We start from the raw sequence: 20,392 nt of genomic DNA on the forward strand, positions 1-20,392 counted from the left end.
ACGTTGTCGTCGATGCAAACGTCTCAATACCGGGACAAATACCGGTCTTCTGGATCTAATTCCCACCTCTTACACCTCTCAAACCTCTCACGGACGATCTAGGATTGAATTGAGGCGGGTATACCGATCCAAAAACGAGGTATGGTGGTCTGGTGTACATTGAATCGACGTGCAACTGCAGACTGAGACTCTCCAGCTTCAAGGCGTCCTATGGCGATGTTGCGATCGGCGGCATTCAGTATCGGCACTTTCCAACGTCCAATAAGCCGACAAGGGTATGACAAAATGTTGACTGACGTTTGACCTTTAATAGTCATTGTTACTGCACGTGGTTGTCAAAACTTGCACGGGCATTCTTCAATTTATTGTTTTCCTTGACAACTTCATGCAATTACTGTAAAAAAACTACAAGTTTTAAACCGTTGCGTTTGTGCACTGCACCAATTACGAACATGTTGCTAACTATTCAATAAAACATACTATATTTGTATTGAATGTTTCATGAATAAACAAAATTCAAAATGCGTTCTCTTTTGGAAGAGTGTACTCCTGAGACGTCATGTCCACTACAAAAGATTACACTTTGACGCAATTCTTTCCAGGTGATGCTCAGAACTTATCAGCCAACCCTGGTACAATACTGATACAATCACGCAGTGAACACGCATCATAACAAATTGCATTTAGTTATAATTTGCATAATTTTATTTCTCAAGACAAGCCAGTGGCACTTATTACACTCTTTGATTGGTCAAAACGACACTAAACACACATACCTATGAATTTATGAATTATAAAAAAATTAATATATTAACTGATTATTAAATCATGAATGGTTAAAATTAAAATATGAACCTATTAAATGTATATAACATTACTGTGACAATAATGATTATCAATGGGGGTAGGCCGGCCGGGGTTGTCAAGCTGAGCACACAGCTTCACGTCCAGTTAATACTTACATGTACATGAATAAAACGTATCAACGAGCATTGAGATATTTCAGAAGTCTCTTGAGTTAAAACCATGTTTTTGATATATGATATTATATGTTCATATACCGTTTTACCTCGATTGAAAGTCGGTGAACACAGTATTATGATCATCGCGATGGAAGTTTTCCTGGCCGACATGATGAATATCAACAGGATATTTGAGAAATTGGGAATTTTATAAGCGTGCGGAGCACGCGCAATAAAAATGTAATTTTATGAGTAAACTGAAATAAGGTCTAACTGTGATTATCCCTGGCTTCGGGCGGAAGTCACAAGCCTTTCAAAGTCACGTGAGAAAAAACGAGTTCTCGTCCTTGATTCTCTGAGCGAAGAAGAACAGACAAGTATATTAAGTGCGATAACAGTTTACTCAACAAAATAACAAATACTGGTACAGTACATGTCGTGTCAGCAACAAAATCGAACGTCTTGGAATATCTGTGACAGCGGCCCAAGTATCAGATCCTGCACCAGAGTTCGAAGACAACAAAGTAAACTTGTAAACCATGGTAAACCAGTCTTGAACACATCTGTGGTCCAGTCCACCAATACGCACACGTACCATGATCCCACTTCATAGAACCTAAGCGAACTAGAACAGCAACAAACACACGAAGTGGATCCTCCTTCCTCCACAGTCTGCAAACTCTTCTAACTGCAAACAAAAAACATTCATCAGTTTATGGTTTCACTAAATAAACACTTTCACATATACAATGAGAACTCCACCATTAATCATTTAATAATATGATCCAGAACAAAAAATCTTTCACTAAGATATAAGTTGAATCCATTCAAGCACATTATGTGTTACCATAAGGGTGGAGAGGGAGGGATTTAGACCTTATTTCAGTTTACTTGTAAAATTACAATTTCAATTACAAATTCCAAATTTTATTTTGTAAACTGAAATAAGGTCAAAATGTGATTGTTTAAAGTTCTGATCCTTGATGACTCTGTATCCGAACAGTTTGCCTTGCAATATCATCCGATTCATTTAGTTTCGAACAATGTTTGCACATTTCTCATCGGTGGAGTAACTCGGAGGCCGATTTAGAAATGCATTCTAGGTGGTTACAACTCCCGAGATTCTCCAGGCTGCAAGGGTAAGAGACCCTTGTTCCATCAGGGGGTGGGTGTCCCCTGCTGGAGAGGACAACATCTGTGGGTCTGGAGGAAGGAGGATTGGCTCCTCTGTTAACAAGCTCATCAGAATAGGGAACCACGGCTGGCTTTGCCATGTGGGAGCTATTAGTATGAGCTCTGATTTTTCCTTTTTTACCTTCATTAGGCATTGGCCTATTAATCTGAATGGGGGAAATGCATACGGTTTTATGTCCTTCCATTCCATTAGGAAGGCATCCGTTTGCCATGCTGTCGCATCTGGCCGCCAGCTGACATACCTGTCCACCTGTCTGTTCAGTCTGTTGGCAAACAGATCCACATTTATTGGTACCCAAATTTTGTTTATTTGATTGAAATAAACTGTTTTCAGTTTCCAGTTGCTGGAGTCTGAGTGGTGTCTCGACTCCCAATCTGCCTCCACATTGTCCTTCCGGGAAAGGTATTCGGCCGATATTATGTTCTTTTTCTCGCGAAGCAGTAATCCCAGATCATTTGGACTTCGTTCCCCCTTTCTTGTTGAGGTATGCCACTGCTGATCGGTTGTCCATCCTTAGATGGATGTGCACATCTGTTCTGCTCTTGGCAAATGTCTGAATGGATAACCAAGCAGCCATAAGCTCCAGAACATTGATATGCTGTTTTCTCTTGGAGAGACTCCACACTCCACCTGTCCGAACTTTCCCATACACTGCTCCCCACCCCAATGTTGAGGCATCTGTAGTTATGACTACGTCTGGCCCTGTCGAGAGGAAAGATTTGCCGTTCCAATCGGCGAGATGATGTATGCACCATCTCAGTTCCTGTTTGCATTCTACTGTCAATGTCACTTTCGTCTCGTAGTTTTGTTTGGGTAGGAGAGCCTTCGTTCTCAACATTTGTAAATGTCGATAGTGTAGCGGTGCTGGTAGCACCACCATCATTGAGGCAGTAAGTTTGCCAATCAATGTTGCTAGCTGTCGTACAGTTGTGTGGGAACAAGTCAACATCATTTCACATTGTCGAAGAATGCCAGTCACTCTGTACCCCTGAACAATGTTTAGAATGTAATGATCCTTTGTCAACTTTTGCCAATTTTTATGAAGTGTTTTAATCTCCCCCCTAGTTTGGGATCTGCCTGAATGACCTGAAAGTCTAGGTCCTGTCACTGACTGTGCAGTGTGTTTCCCTTTTGATATTGTGAAACATACATACCTTCCTCTGGAAAACTCACTGCCTCTGCAACCACCGTCTCGCTTTCTAGTCAAGTTGGTGAATCGCACTTTCTTGAATGAGTTGGTACTGTAACGGCCCCCAGTGTACGTGTAAAGTTCTCTTTGTACGGTAGTCTCCCAATTGTCAGACATACCATTTGTCAGACAGCTTATACCAGGATTAGTCAAAGATGGTTACCTGTTCACCTTTCATTAAATTGGAACAGACCAAGTTGTTAGAAAACAGACATTTTGAGAATTTTATTATGCACTTTTAATCATGAAATCCTACAAGAAATCATCTATTTTGAAGTATTCACCAGAAATATCATATTTTGAATTATTTACGGGATATATTTATTTAACTTTATTGTGGAACATATTACACTATTACCACTCATGTAGCAGACGGAAATGTTATCATTTTACATAAGAATTGACATTATTACATTATTAGAAAGACACTATTAATGCAATATACACTGAAACGTGTGATATCACATATTTTGTATTAGTGTGAATAAAAGATAACACGATGCTTCAGTGGCAAAATACGGGCGCAGCTTTATTACGTACAATACAGGCGGAAGTCGCGACAAGTAGTGTTACACAGTACACAGAAATGCAGTTACATTGTTTGCGTCCGAGGTCTAGATGCGTACACATCTTGATGCAATGGAGTAACTACCAAATCATGACCAAATGGGCCGGAATATACACATCATGACCAAACGGGCCAGAATATACACATCATGACCAAATGGGCCGGAATATACACATGACCAAATGGGACGGAATATACACATCATGACCAAATGGGCCGGAATATACACATGACCAAATGGGACGGAATATACACATCATGACCAAATGGGCCGGAATATACACATGACCAAATGGGCCGGAATATACACATCATGACCAAATGGGACGGAATATACACATGACCAAATGGGCCGGTTCAGTTTATCCGCTGTGGCTGAAGACAACCTGAGACCTGAGCTGCACTTCATCCTGTGTCATTACATACACTGTCATCCTCTGTGGTTTGGGTACACTACATGAGGTGCAGTTAGCATGTTGAGGCTGAACTTACTAACAGTTAATGAGTTTTAATGAGAAAGTTGAGTTTCCTGCCCCGACCTCCGCCGACTATTGCTGCACCAAGTTATATAGTATGCTGGTGAGAGGCACTGAAACACCAAGAAAATCGGAGCAAGAAACACATTCATATGCATTCATTGGATCATTGATTTATATTGCTAATGAGCAGATATGTATACTCATTATGCGAGAAGTATGATGCAAGAAGTATTGATTTACCAAACTTGGTCCAGATGAAAAACATGTTTACATTACAATACTAATATGCAAACCCATGGAAAAAGAAGGCAAAATTGGGGTGCGAGGGAAGGTATAAATAATATGTTTCCTATGAGATACGCGTTTGGTCGCTCGCTGGTGTACGCAGAAAGAGGCTTGATGCAGTCACGTGCGTCATGTGATCAGTTTACGATTACCAACACACACAAGTGTAAGGGAGGCAAATCCACTGAACTGTGGTAGGGTGCCTAACCTCCCACTTAAATTTGGTCGTTGTTGCTTTAAGTGTTTAAGAGGTCGTCTTCTGCCTTAGCCAATTCGGCTGACTCTGTGGGACTCGTGTGTGAGTAGGGTAAACATATCTATTGCGAGTTTTAGTATTCATAATATTTCTGTTTTTGTGTTGATATGATTTCTATTTGGCTGCTCTGTTTATATATGTACGAGTAGCTGTCCATTGCTCAGAAATAGAGTTAGTTTGGCCTTCGCTATTGCATCTCTTGGCTTTAGGAGATCTACGACAGATAGAGGATCTAACTGCAATTCTTGTTTTAACCGAGCCCAGGCTGGAGCATGGTCTTGACATTCCAGTAACAAGTGAGCAATGTATTCAGGTTGATTGCAAGATGGGCATACCTTGTTATAGTTCTTTTAGTGAATTCCTCAATGTTGTTGTTGTTGTTGTTGCTTTAAGTGTTAAAGAGGTTGCCCTCTGCCTTAGCAATTTCGGCTAACCTGTCCCTCTTTGTACTCATGTGTGTGAGTAGGGTACACATATCTATTGTGAGTTTGGTATTCACATAATTCCTGTTTTTGTATTGATATGATTTGATATTATATTTTCGTATACTGATATAATTTCTTTTTGATCTTTGGCTGCTCTGTTTATATACGTTCGTGTAGCTGTCCATCTCTCAGAAATAGAGTTAGTTTGGCCTTAGCTATTGCATCTTCTGCCTTCAGGAGATCTACGACAGATAGCCTATTCTTGTTTTAACCGAGCCCGGACTAGGACGTGGTCTTGACAATCCATTAACAAGTGAGCAATGGATTCAGCCGAATTGCAAGATGGACAAACCTTGTCATAGTGCTTTTTGTGACTGAGTCTGAGGCGTGTGATGTCAATTTCAACTTTCTTTTCATTTGTGTATAAGTTTGGCTTTTGGTGGATCTTGGGTTGAAATTTTTGTATAGCCATCTGCCGATTTTACTTGCGTCACACTGGGCTTGCCATCTTTGGGCCATGGAGGTTTTTATTTTTATTTTTATCTCTAGTTTACTAAAGGGAATAGGCTGTATCTCCGCTTTGTCTGGAGTGTGTGTGTCTACTTTGTCATTTCCATGAATATCTATGTAAGAGGGGATCCAACAAACTCCACCTGTTGCCCTTGTTTCGATAGTTTTGTATATTCGTATAGAATATTATTGACTGTGTTTGGCCTGGAGTTTGAGTTTCTGCCACTGATGGCTTGAAGTGCACTTAGCGAGTCTGATAGGACGACTGCCTTTGCTTCCGGTAGTTCCGGTATGAGTTTGAATGCATGATGAATTGCCTCCAATTTAGCAGTGAATACTGACTGACCATCAGGCAGGCGAACCGAATGTGCTTGGGGTTTGGAGCTGTGGATATGGATCCCGTAACCAGCACTGTTGTTGATAGGATTCTTGGACCCGTCAGTGTATATATGGACCCAGCTGTCCCAGGTAGTTTGAAACAGCTACTGATTGTAGAAGGGTTGGGTTTTACTTTTGAGTGACTTCTGATGTTAACTTTGGGAAGTCCAGGGAGGGTTTAACCCTTTGCAGTTACATTCTTATAGCTCAATATCACTTCAGGTGAGTTCTCGTACTAATATCCCATATAGTTTAGTGAGGGGTTTTCCAGAAAAACATCTCGGGTGTTTTTGTCTTGCTATACCGTTTTAACCAAAGGGTTTGATGTGCGTCCCCAGAACGATAATATTGCCTGCTCTCTTCTTAGTATCAATGGGAGTTCTCTTGTTTCTACTTGTAGTGCTTCTAGTGAAGTGCCTGCTGCTGCACCCGTGGACATCATTAGGGCTTTGTCTTGTATTCTGTCGAGGCGGTTCTAGACAGTATTTGATGCTGAGTGAAAGGCCTCACAACCATAGTCTATTTTTGATCTGATAAGTGATTTGTAGAGGTCCAGCTGAGTCTCTCTCGATGTGCCCCAAGATGTGCCTGAAATTGCCAGTAATACGTTCAGGTCTTTTTGACATCTGTTTTCCACATATTCTGTATGTTTGCGCCAAGTGAGTTGTTGATCAAGAATCACCCCAAAGAATATTGCGGATTTTTCGAATTTGATTGGTTTGCCTTTGATGGAGACACGGGGTATCATAGCATCTTTCACCTTGCATTTGAATAGAACTCCAACAGTTTACTTCAATTGAAAGGGTAAACCCCGATTTATTGCACCATTGATCTACTCATCCAGGGCTAACTGGAGTTGTTTTCGGATTTGTGAAATAGCTCTGTGGTTTACCCATATTTCTCTGTCATCAGCGAATTTAGAAGGTTGGATAAGAGAGTTGACATGATCAAAAAGATCATTGATCTAGGTATTTTCTGTTCAATTTAGCTTTTTTTATTTCATTTTCCAGAATATAATTTAGACATGAATGTCCCTCCCTGAAGCCGCTTTGATAAGGTTTGATGTTGTTGCCAGTGTCAAGGTGATGCCTGGGCCTTTTTGTAACCATGGCTTCCATATCTTTGCACATGTTTGAGGTGAGTGAGATCAGTCGATAAGAGTTTGGAGTTTAGTAGGGCTTCGTCTTTCCCTCGCTTTAGAAGTGGGGTAATGTTCAAGGCCCTAGTTAACTGTAATATTTGTACAAGTATCACTTGTCCAATGTGTTCAGTAAATGTTAAATGATACAATCATCATTCTTGGTGAAGATATATTTAGCTGATAATAACTGTCTTATACTTATAAGAGGAAGTAAACCAAGAAACAAATTCCAAAATCAAGATTATCATTGAAGATTATTCATTTTATATTCAAGTTAACTTTCACAAGGAAAAATGTTTTCTCTCTCCACCCCTGCCGGAGGTTTGCCAGTTTTGTGGTCTTTTTTTTAAATTGATTTTTCAGCTGTGGCAATAATTGCTGAGGTGAGATATTGACAAAAAAGATGAGGGTTATCCAAGGCAATTTCTGAGGATTTGAATTATATACATTCCTGCCTGAATTTAAGCCAATCAACCTTAGCATAGTCCCACGTGAGTTGAGGATTGGGCTGTTCCTCATATTGTTCCTCCTAAATGTTATATAGTACTGAACTTATAGTACATGTGAGATTACACTCAGGTTAAGGAGAAGTTTAATCTATTTAACATTTTCTTATTCTACCTAACAATGTATTTAATGAAAATAATGCAAAACATACTCAACGATTGATTTTTATTCTTCTTCGCCGAGTTTCCTACATTCTATATCATTGAACAAACTACTTTAAGTCTTTGATAACCCGACACAGATCAAATGCAACTTACAAACACAATCATAATCGGGTTAATCTGTGTCGCTCAACGAGTTGGAGAAGCTTACTCTGCCCACAGTATGGAGCAGCTCAGTAATTCGTAGGTGTGACGACTCAAGATCATCAAACAACGACTGGGACAGAAGACGCGACCGACGTCAGAGTGAGGGCCGCCGAAGATAAATAAAATCCGGTTTTAGGTAAACGGATGGAGTACAAACTGTGAGTCAGATAATCATGTTCTTAGATCATCATGTATCTAGCATTGTGACCTTGACATTGTCGGGATAGCTGAAACTCATCTCAGAGGTGATGATGTTATATGTGTACCTGAGTATGTCTGGGTGGGGCATAATAGACACATTATACACAATCGTGCCAAAACTGGCTCTGGGGAGTCGGTTTCCTACTGAGGGACAATCTTCTTGTCACATACGACCTCTCTGTCTTAGACAGGTCTCATGAAGGTATATTGTGGATTGCTGTCGAAGATAAACTTTCAGATCAGATACATTCCTTTGCAGTGTGCTACCTACCACCCGTACACTCTACAAGAAATGTTGATATATACGATTTTCTTGACTCGCTTTTGTTTGATATCTATAAATATCAGAAGAATGGTAGTGTCACTGTTTGTGGAGATTTTAACAGTAGAATGGGAAACATGAATGATTATATTGAAGGTATTGATTATATATGTGAGAGAAATGTCTTTGATTTTGTAAAAAAATAGGTATGGTGATATTTTATGTGATTTTCTTATTAAAAGCAGTATGGGTGTTTTTTGAATGGTAGAAATTGTGATAATAATGATTTTACTTCTGTCTCAACACGTGGGTCAGCCGTGGTAGACTATTGCATAATACCCAATGAAGATCTCGGATGTTACAACAACTTTAATGTGGAGCGTGCAAGTGAGCTCGTTAACAGAGTGTGTGGATCACAGGGAGTCGACTCTTACTTGGTCCCTGATCACTCGCTGCTAACCTGGTCATTTAATGTGAATGAACACCTGTACGAAAAAGAGGCTAGTAACGTGACATCTAAATATCTCAAGTTCGAGCTGTCTGATGTACCACAACACTTTCTATCTGACCCAGAGACTATGCAGTTAATCAGAGAGAACCAAAGACAAACTTGAAGCAGCCTGTGAATCACAATCATCTGTGGATTCTTCATACCAAGAATTTTGTGACGCAGTAAGGGGTGAAATGAAGAATTAGCTAAATCACAGAAAGATGGTTATATCTGTTTCCAATAGCAACAAGTGACGTAGAATTAAGAAAGAGTGGTGGACAGAGGAGGTAACACTTAAATGGAACGAACTCTGTAGACACGAGAAGAATTGGATAAAACATAAAGGTAAAGACAAAGCACATCTGAGGAGTGTTTTCAAAGCTAAGAGCTAAAGCTGAACGTAGACACGCTAGGAAGATTCAAGAAGAAATAACAAATCTAGTTGATAAGCCTGATCAACAATTCTGGAGGACTATAGGAAAGGTTGGAGTGGGTAATGAGCGACGACGACAGATACCCATGGAAGTGGTCACTGGAGACGGGTCTATTTCAAAGTCGCTCCCTGTTGCCCTTGATCGGTGGAAGAGTGAATATGAGCAGCTTCTCAACACTACCACAGATAATGCAAATATAGGAAGAATCGACAAACAACAAAGTCCCACAGAGGTAATCTTTGACAATCCACTAACTGTAGACGAGATAGCACGAGCTTTCCAATGTATGAAAACGGTAAATCTACTGGCCCTGATGATATCCCTGTTGAGGTTCTGTGCAATGTAACAACTCACACATACCTCCATAAACTCTTCAACGTCTGTTATCCCAGAAGTTTGGAAACAAAGCGTCATTAATCCAATTCCCAAAAATAACATGGCCGACGTGAGAGAACCACTTTCATATCGGGGTATTGCGCTGACATCAGTGATATACAAGCTGTATTGTAACTTATTAAATCAGAGACTTTCGTCATGGGTAGAAGAACAGGATATACTGGTTGAAGAGCAAAATAGATTCCGAAAGGGTAGAAGTTCAATAGACCATCTATCTACTATCACTTATATTGTCGAAACGAGTAAGAAGAAGAAGAAGATGTCGACGTATGCTAGTTTTGTTGATTTCAAAAAGGCCTATGGTTCTATCAATAGAAACATACTGTTGGATCGACTGGACGACGTAGGAGTAAAAGGAAACATGATACATGCGCTGCACGCAATATACTCAAGTGTGTCGAGCTGCGTGCGAGTTAACGGATTTAGAACTGACTGGTTTACTGTTAACTGTGGTGTCAAACAAGGCTGTCTGTTGTCGCCTTTACTGTTTAATCTGTTCATTACAGATCTTGCGCTGAAATTGAAGGGACTGGGTAAAGGTGTTAGGATGGACGATGATATCATTTGTGTTTTACTATATGCTGATGACCTGGTATTGTTAGCGGAAAATGAAGATGACCTCCAATGTCTACTGGACTGTCTCAACATCTGGTGTGTTCAGAACGATATGACCGTGAACTCTGAAAAGTCTAGCATAATACACTTCCGCAACCCGTCTGTGCCTAAAACCAATTTCACATTTTCCTGTGAAGATGTTTCATTCGATGTGGTGGAAAGGTACAACTATTTGGGTCTGGTAATTCACGAAAACCTAGATTTTAGCATAACAGCCAAGTCCGTTGCCAAATCAGCCAGCAGAGCACTAGGACTTGTAATCACATATGGAGCGTCAATCTGGGGTGTTAAAGATTTCAGTGTGGTTAACAAGATCCACAATCGTGCCTGCAGATTTTATCTTGGAGTTGGGAAATACACGCCAAATAATGCTGTTAACAGAGACATGGGTTGGATCCCTATTACTGTTAGCCAGTGGAAAGCCATGCTCGGTCAGTGGAGGAGACTCGTTAAAATGGACGAGACTAGGCTCAATAGACGAGTCTTTGTATGGGGTGAGAAGAAGCAATCACGGAGGTGCAAAAACTGGAACTACTATGTCCATGACTATTTTAAAAAGATGGGAATGTCTGCAAATTGTGACATCAACACATTTATGTCAAATTATGTCATTAATCAGGTGATGAGTCTGCAACTAGAACAGTTCACTAGAACATGGGAAGAAAATGTGAGAAACTATAGTTGCAAACTCCGTACTTATAGATTATTTAAATCCGCCTATTCTACAGAACGTTATGTCACAAAGTTATTACCAAAATCACACCATAGTGCTATGGCCAAGTTTAGATGTGGGGTCGCCCCGATCCGAATAGAGACTGGTTGGTATGAGAACCTCCCTGTAGATCAGCGTATCTGCCCACTGTGTTGTAATGAGACAGAAGATGAGACCCACGTTATACCAACACGTCCTGTATATGATGATCTGAGACATGCCATGGATATGCATATGCATATGCATATGAGATGAATGAAAGTTATTATGATTTCAGTGATGTTGATAAACTATGTTGCTTGTTCTCCTTTATTGATTTAGTAAATGGTGTTGCCAAAACCACTTATGCAATATAGGAACGCAGGCGTCGTCTTTTATATAGCACATAGTAATGGGTGCATCTATTTTTAGCTATTGTATTTTATACCTTTTTATTTTCAGATTAATTATGTTGTATATATTTTAGATTTAGTCTCTCATAATTCCAAAAGGAATGGTGTGTGTATATTTTAAAATGTTTTATCAATGTATTGATGTATGACTGTACACACAGTGAGACGTAAATAAAATATCTGTCTGTCTGTCTGTCTGTCTGTCTGTCTGTGACCAGGCAGTTACACTGGTCACACTTGACTGGTCTGTCTAATGATTGGGTCGTCTGATTAATGGGCTGTCTGATAATTGGGAGTGAACCCTTTGTACAATGTACTTCCTAGATCAACGCTTCTGTATAACCAATTTGATATAGCCGTGTTCTTTCTAACATGTGTAATCTATAGGCACATATTCACATATTATACAGTACTTGTTTCCAGGGGCAGACATAGCTTCACCGATCATCTTTTAGTTATGTGTCTTAACCAGCGAGGTAACATTTGCCCAGGCAGAACATCGACCAACATGGTTGGAAACAGCAACATAATTTGATGGAAATGATCGTTACAAGGTTGCTTCGAATTCCTTTTAAAGAAACTTGAAAGATTTGTGTCGTAACTGTACATGGTATCGATTGGGGTGATGACATTCTGACAATGTACTGAACAACTTGAAATATATTTAACGGATAACATAATGTAAATTTAATATTATTGTTTGTGAAGCGATATCATGTCTAGCCTTCATCATCATATTATTCTACCTAATTTTCACGTATAACATTCATGTATATTTTATTCTGTTCTTTGTCTCGTATACCTCGCACGTTTCAATTATCAGGCATTCATTTTAACTTTCTACTCCTCATCTACTTCATTTTTACCTCACCTTTCACATAATATTTATTCATCTTAATACCCTCCATCAACCTCGTCGACTCATGAAGATCCAAGGTAGAATAGGTCTTCGGCAACCCATGCTTGCCATAAAAGGCGACTATGCTTGTCGTAAGAGGCGACTAACGGGATCGGGTCATCAGACTTACTGACTTGTTTGATGCATGTCATCGTATCCCAATTGCATGGATCGATGCTCATGATATCAATCACTGGATTGTCTTGTCAAGACTCGATTATTTACAGACCACCATCATATAGCTGGAATATTGCTGAGAGCGGTGTTAAACAAACAAATAAAGATCAACCTCGTCACTTGTAATTTGTATCTTATCCAACTTCCGTTTTTCAGTTTCGTATTCTCATACCCATAAATTCAAGCTTAATAATTTATGTCTTTTAATATTACCATTTTCCTCGTACATCTAAAAAAGGTTATTTCCTTGTTTTATGAGCAAAACTTCCTATAATTATAAATATCATTTCCCAGCATCCTTTTGGTTTACATAACTGGTACGTGGTTATCCTTCCTGTAAACCTTCCTGTTTATGCTTTGTCGCCATTTTGAAGCCTTTGTTTAATGCTATCAAAAATCTTTATTTATCTGCGTCCCAGTACACCATCGGTGCGTTTCTTTCGACGAATGTGATCTTCTAGCGCTCAAGATGGCATCATGTAATTCTAATCGAATCAAAGCTCGCAAAACAAGTATAAATTCCGTCAACTGAAAAGTCGCACCAAATGACCTACAATCGTCAGTAAAAAGGGAATTTGACAAACTCATCGATCTGCACGCCAGAACACAGAACCATATTTAACAACCTCACGATCCAAACTCACTGTATGGGGCGTGTCAGTACCAGCGTCCTGGACACAACGTACGATTCTTCAATTGTATCAGGAAAACCAAAAACTCTGAAGCCAGCCAACAGCAACGACAATCACAGCGAGAGAGAGGTCAGTCGCCATCCTAGGCAGGGGTCATCTTTGGATGCAGTAGCCAGCTCCAGTAACCAGACGATGTTGAAGATTTGCAGCTAATTAACAGACCACAGCCTAAGGTCTGGAATCATGTGTCATCTCAAGAAACCAGATTAGATCTTTCGCCACTGATGTCATCACAACAACCTAGAGTTGCCCACCTGCAAAACGAACTACAGAAATTGCACCAATACCTCAGAGACAGAGGCAGTACTTCCATTCAAGACACATAAACCACACAGTCCTGCAGAATGTCCCAACTTCTTCTTGGACATCTGTCCCTCAACCCACATGCAAACAAGAGAGTGGTCCCATCTGATCCGCTCCCTTTTATTCATACAGTTTCACCAGCCCTCAAAACGAAAATTCAGGAAGGTAATTATGATAACTTGGCATTACTGTTACTACCCAATCAAGAATTTGTAGGGCCACGTACTGCCGAAATCAATGGTCAAGTTATCCATCTCAAAGAAGACATTTAACATTGGGGGAATTTCTGGAGGCATTTGACATTTATCGTGACATTTTCTGTGGCAGAGATGCCGAATTGCACAGGCATTTAGATGGACATCAGAGAAATGTGATTCAGTTGGCTAAATTGTTCGAGGGCCCAGCTTTCTACAATTACCATGTATTGTTCACTCAATGAGTAGCAGCATACGTTGAGATTGATGAACCTATTAATTGGAGCCTGCGAGATCAAAACATTTGGACAATTTGTATAGCTGGATTAAAGGCAAAGCCTGTGGTGTATGTAACAGTCTTACTCATCAAACAGAAATGTGTCCTAACATTGCTGAGCACTCGAGAAGCACAGTGCAACGTTCCGTTACACAGCAACCATGGCAACCCATGCCTAAAAAGCGGTGATTACACTCGAGGTCGCCTTTGAAGGACCTGAACTGTGTAATCATTTCAATTACTACGGCTGTGATCGTGTGAACTGTTCATATTCCCGCCTATGCCTCCATTGTTTTGCAAGTCACAGTCTTTGGCAGTGCAAGGAAGCCCATTCATTCAGCACCTGACTATCCAGTATAGTGCCCGACGGTTTTGTGTTAACACGAGTGAAGGTCGACATGTTGTCTACAGAATAAGTCAATCATCCGGATACCAACTTTGTTAACTTCATTATACAAGGTTTTACCTATGGATTCGACCCTATGGTCTATCCCCTACCTGACACTGTTAACGGACGTGGTAACAATCTCAGTGAAAGAAAAGATCCAGTTATTGCTCTACAGTTGGTCCACACGGACGTGGAGAAAAGGTACGTTATTGGTCCCTTTACCAAGCCACCATCCCCGATTGATCGAGTCAGCCCACTTGGTATTGCTATTGGCAAATACAACCACAAGAAGTGGCTGATACTGGATTTATCATCTCCCCATGACAATGCTAATGTCCAAAGTATCAATGAACTTATTGATAAGGAGACCATGCTATCGCCAAAGTCAAATCTTCAGGTATCGGCGCTTGGATGTGTAAAGTAGACATTTCTGATGCCTTTAAGCAAGTTCCTCTCAATCCGGACTGTTGGCAGTTCTTCAGATTCAAGTGGGCAGAGAAGTACTACTTTTATATTCGTCTCGCCTTCTGGATGATTTCCTCACAATCGACTCTCCATTGTCCAATGCCCCATCGACCAAACAAACTCTTCTCAGCGTTTTTCAAGTTTTGGGTATTCTTTTAGCTTCCCATAAGACCGTGGGACCCATTACAAACATAGAGTACCTGGGTATCATTTTGAACTCAGCAACAATGACAGCACAACTCCAGAAGACAAACTATGCCGTTTAGACAACCTAATCAGTATTCTCAAATGCAAGAAATCCTGAACGAAGAGAGAACTTTTGTCTTTGCTCGGCCATCTCAACTACGCCTGCAGAGTTAACATCCCCTGCAGATCTTTCATATCCTATCTCATCGAACTGTCCAAACCAGCTAAGAAACTTCACCATCATGTCACACTGTCACAAGCCTGTGGACAAGATTTAGCCATGTTGGAACTGTTCATTCGCCATTGGAATGGAATCTCATTCTTCCATGATGACTTCACCACTTCTGCAGATTCTGTCAAGTTATACACCGATGCTTCGACTTCAGTGGAATTCGGCGGCTACAATGGTGCATGGTTAGCAGAAAAATGGACAGATAATCTAACTGATGGCAAAAACAACAAAGTGACCATAGAGCTCTATCCTATAGTCCGTGCAGCTGTGCTGTGGAAGTCTTGGCCATTCTTGGTCCAAGAAGAGAATTTTGTTTCACTGCGACAATCTTGCCTCTTTCCACATTATCAATAAGGGCAGATGAAAGCGTTTACAAATAATGTCGCTTATGCATATGCTAACTTGGAAAGCTGCTTCTAATAACTTTATTGTGACTGCTACTCATGTGCCTGGTGCACAAAACGTTATAGCCGATGCTCTATCTCGTATACAGATCGCCAAGTTCCACACTTTAATGCGCCTCTGGCCGACCTACGCCCGACACCTTGCCCCCAAAACTCGAAATTGATGTGGCCGTGAATTCTCATCTCCAGCAGCTATGGTCAGCATCCATCAGCCATCAGACACGGACAACCTACAATACAGGACTACAAGCTTACGTCAACTTTCTTGTGCATTTTAACGTCATCACATCCATGTGTTACAGCTTGGGTCTCTGCCAGTGAATGAAACACTACTCGAATATTTTGTTGCATACAGCTTTGGAACACACAAACTACAATATTCAACTATCTAATGTTACCTAGCCGGTATTAAGTTTGGATTGTAAGTGGCAGGAGTTTAGCCTTTGACTGGACACCCGCAGCCTTACCACGTCTACAAACTATCCTTCGGGGATATATAAAGAGGCAAAATCTACTATCAACAACCAAGCGCCTACCAATTACCTACATGTACCATGTTTTGTGCAAGCTTGTTTCAACACTCAGGAGTGGTCCCTTCGGACCTTATGTGGATATGTTGATCGAAACTATGGTTACCTTGGCTTTTTTCGCCTTTTTAAAATGTGGAGAGTTCACATGCTCTCAAACCCAGAAGTGAACTTGTGCTTGAGCACTATAAGTATGGACACTACTCGTACGTGTTTTACATTGCGAATGAAAGCCTCAAAAACAGATCCATTTCGGAAAGGAGTTGACATTATACTCTTTGCTACACAAGCTTATGTGTGTCATGTCCTCTGTACGCAATGGCTTATCAGGATCAGGCGCGTACATGGCGCTAGTTTAACAGACCCATTATTTGTTGACTTGAAGTCGGTACCAGTTAATAAGCGAAAAGATTTATCCTGGCTTGCCATTACCTTGCGTCGCTCCAGGCTTAATTCTCAAGGCTTTACGTAGCATTCATTGCGTATAGGAGCTGCAACTTCAGCGGCCAGTGCCCATGTGGAAGACCATCTCATCACGACCTTAGGGCGCTGGTCTTCTGACTGTTTCAATAGGTACATTCGTACATAAGGCTATGCCCTCAAGCAAGCACAGCTAGCAATGTGTAATATGCCCTGGTATTCCTTTGTAGGACTTACAGCAATCTACTAGTCATTTGCAACCTAATACAGTTTAGTTATTACCTTGTTGTATTTACTACAATTTCAGTTTTAGCATCATTGCCCCAAGTATTCTACCATACCAACTATTTTCAGTACCATCCAGTATAAGCTCACATATGTATTAGCTATCTTGCCTTTTGTTTCACCAATTTCAATATTACATTCACCATTATTTGTTTTTGCATTACTATGCCTTATCAACCTTTACTCTAGGCTTCATCGTGACATTACTCACCTACATGGTTTTATATTATACTGTATATATTTCATCTGCCATGTTTTTCTCCAGCATATCTTATTCCATGGGGGCTCTGAGTTGCTCGTTCTGACAAACTCCCAACCTTTTTTTGGCATCATGGGAGTCAGAAGATGGTTTGAACGTTATTAAATTTGCTGTAATTACCGTTAAGCAGCGCCAATAGCAGAGCACCAACATTAGCAACAGTACTCTCATTTGCAACAGGAACTTCAAAGTCGTAAGAGGACGCGGCAATGAATGTTGTGATAATGCTTCGTCACAATGTGGTATTTGGAAGCAGAAGCTCTGTACCTTATAATGTCATGCTGCTTGCATAGGTCGACTACGACGCAAACGTTTGTTATCGTGTGCTCTGCAGACAATTGCGAATAATCCCCGGATTTTCTAAGAATTATTAATTTATTGTAATGTTTTATGCCGCCAACGCGTATTAGGGTTATATACGTACGTGACAATGATGTAACCACGGTTGATGTATGTACTTGGGTAAACCAGTCATGGGAAGAGACATCTTATTAGCTAGACAACACAGTTGATAACACCACTCAGTACATTACTCCCACAAAGCGGAGAATACTAAACTGACGTCCAAAAGAAACTTTACCAACTGAAAATATAAATTTCAGACAAAGTATAAATTCTTTTTCGATGTAGTCTATGTAAAACACATAACCTAAATACAACAATAGTGTATGCAGAAAATGTTAATCGTCTGTTGCATGTTTGCGAGATAACACGCGAAGAAGTGAAAACAATATGCACCACGGACAACTGCAAATGCACGTGCGGGTAAGGGTATAAAACGATTGCAACGGCAAGTCAGACATCCTCAGTGATAAAAAAACACACAAAAGGAATGCCACGACCCACAGTCGAACAACGTGAACGAGCCTTGGGTATGGTACAGATGGGAGCCACCCACGCCCATATTGCACGAACCTTCGGTTGCTCCCGTGTTGCCGTTACCAACTTGATGCAACGTTACAGACAGACAGGGCGGACCGCTGACAGGCCAAGAACAGGCAGACCCAGGGTTACCACGCCCGATGATGACCGGTACTTGCGTACCTTGCACCTCCGAAATCGCTTCCTGACAGTGACGTCATCGGTGACAAATGCCTTAGGTCACAGGGTTAGTAGAGAATCAGGGCTCATGGAATCAGGGCTTTTACACCATACAGAGGACAGCTATTGACAGCGCAACATCGTCGTCTGCGATTGAGATGGGCCCGGACTGTACGACGTTGGCAACGACTTGACTGGCAGAGGGTTGTCTTCACTGACGAAAGTCGATTCTGTATGTTTAGGGCTGATGGAAGACAACGTGTTTACCGCCGAAGGGGTGAACGAACGGCGGCGGTTTGCGTGCAGGAGGTCTTTCCATATGGTGGAGGGAGTGTCATGGTGTGGGGAGGGATCTGTGAGCAGGAGAGGACACCGCTGGTCATCGTTGACGGAAACTTGACAGCTCAGCGGTACATGGATAACATTCTTCGTCCAGTTGTCCTACCATTTCTCCAACAGCAGCCACGTGGTGTCATTTATCAGCATGACAACGCTAGAGCCCATACAGCCAGAATTGTCACTAACTTCCTCGCAGCCAACAACGTATACGGCCTGCCGTGGCCTGCACGCTTACCCGACATGTCCCCCATAGAAAACCTCTGGGACTTGATGGATCGTCGTGTTCGACAACGACCACACTCTCAAACCAACCGGCAAGAACTGATCTTTGCCCTCCAAGACGAATGGCGTCAAATCCCACGTGACCTCATCAGACGACTGACTTTTTCTGTGCGTCGAAGAGTTTTTGCGTGTATTGAGGCATTTGGTGGTCACACACGCTACTAATGACTTGTTATTGAATGTGAGCGATTGTTTATGTACTCTGCCTTTAGTCCATGAATCTGAAAGCTTTTGTACCACACCCAACTTTGGGGGGCTCTGACGTCCTTCTCGGTCGCGGTATGGTTGTCATTTTCAGTGTTGATGATGTTGATATATTGATCTTCTCAATACACTTTACTTCATGCATGTATGTTTTGTTGTTTTTGAGCAAGAGTTATTTCAAACTCTTTTAAAGTTTCTTTTGGACGTCAGTTTATATGCATTTGCATTAGACCCTAATACTTCAATTTCTATGTTTTTTTAAATTGTTTTTATTCATTCCAGAGGGTACATAGTCATCGTATCATAAGAGGCATCAAATTATATGTTAATTATTATGAGAAAAATGTACAGGAAGTGATATGACAGTAGGTTCACCTTTTCTACTTTGTAATAATTGTAAGAGATATAGATTAAAGGGGAAGTGTACACACAAAAATCACTTTCTATCTTTTCCTAAACAAAACGCAATTTTAGAATTAGTTAGTATCTGTGTTTGAAAATATACACTCATTTTTTTCACAGTGAAAGTAGGAAGCTCACAATAGTGTGAAAATGATATGCCGTTATGAGGCCTTCGGTTTTTCGAGCTAAACAGGCCTGAGTTATCCCCCTTAGATTATGACGTAATTGGTGCCAATTCAACTGGGTCCCTGTCTATTCTCAACGCAAAAGATATCAAGTACCAGTTTGTGGTAAAACAACATGGCCTACGACACACTCCGGCGCAGTGGTGACTCAGCATAACACGATCCTGGCTGGCATCTGAGACGCTATGAAAGCATTAAATTCGTCCCAGAATTCTTTAACACAAGAACATTCTAAATATACATGAGCGATATTTTCACTGTCTGAATTGCAAAATGAATCAAAAGTTGTTGTCAACCAAGTTCATCATTAACAATTCCTTTTTGGTGTATATAATTTTGTGTAGAAATTGGAATTGGAATTCTAATAATTTTTTTTATCATTTGTAGTTTTTAAATATTGTAAAAATACATATTTTCAATTAATTTGATTGTTAAATTCTTGTTCCCACTTTCTGGAAAGTTAGATGATGAAATGAAGTTGTCATAAAATATCCTAGAACCTTTGCTTGTCTTAAGTAAATCAAGCC

This window comes from Haliotis rufescens, unplaced genomic scaffold (assembly GCF_023055435.1).
Source record: "Haliotis rufescens isolate VD_foot unplaced genomic scaffold, xgHalRufe1.0.p SCAF_6, whole genome shotgun sequence".
NCBI lineage: Eukaryota > Metazoa > Mollusca > Gastropoda > Lepetellida > Haliotidae > Haliotis > Haliotis rufescens.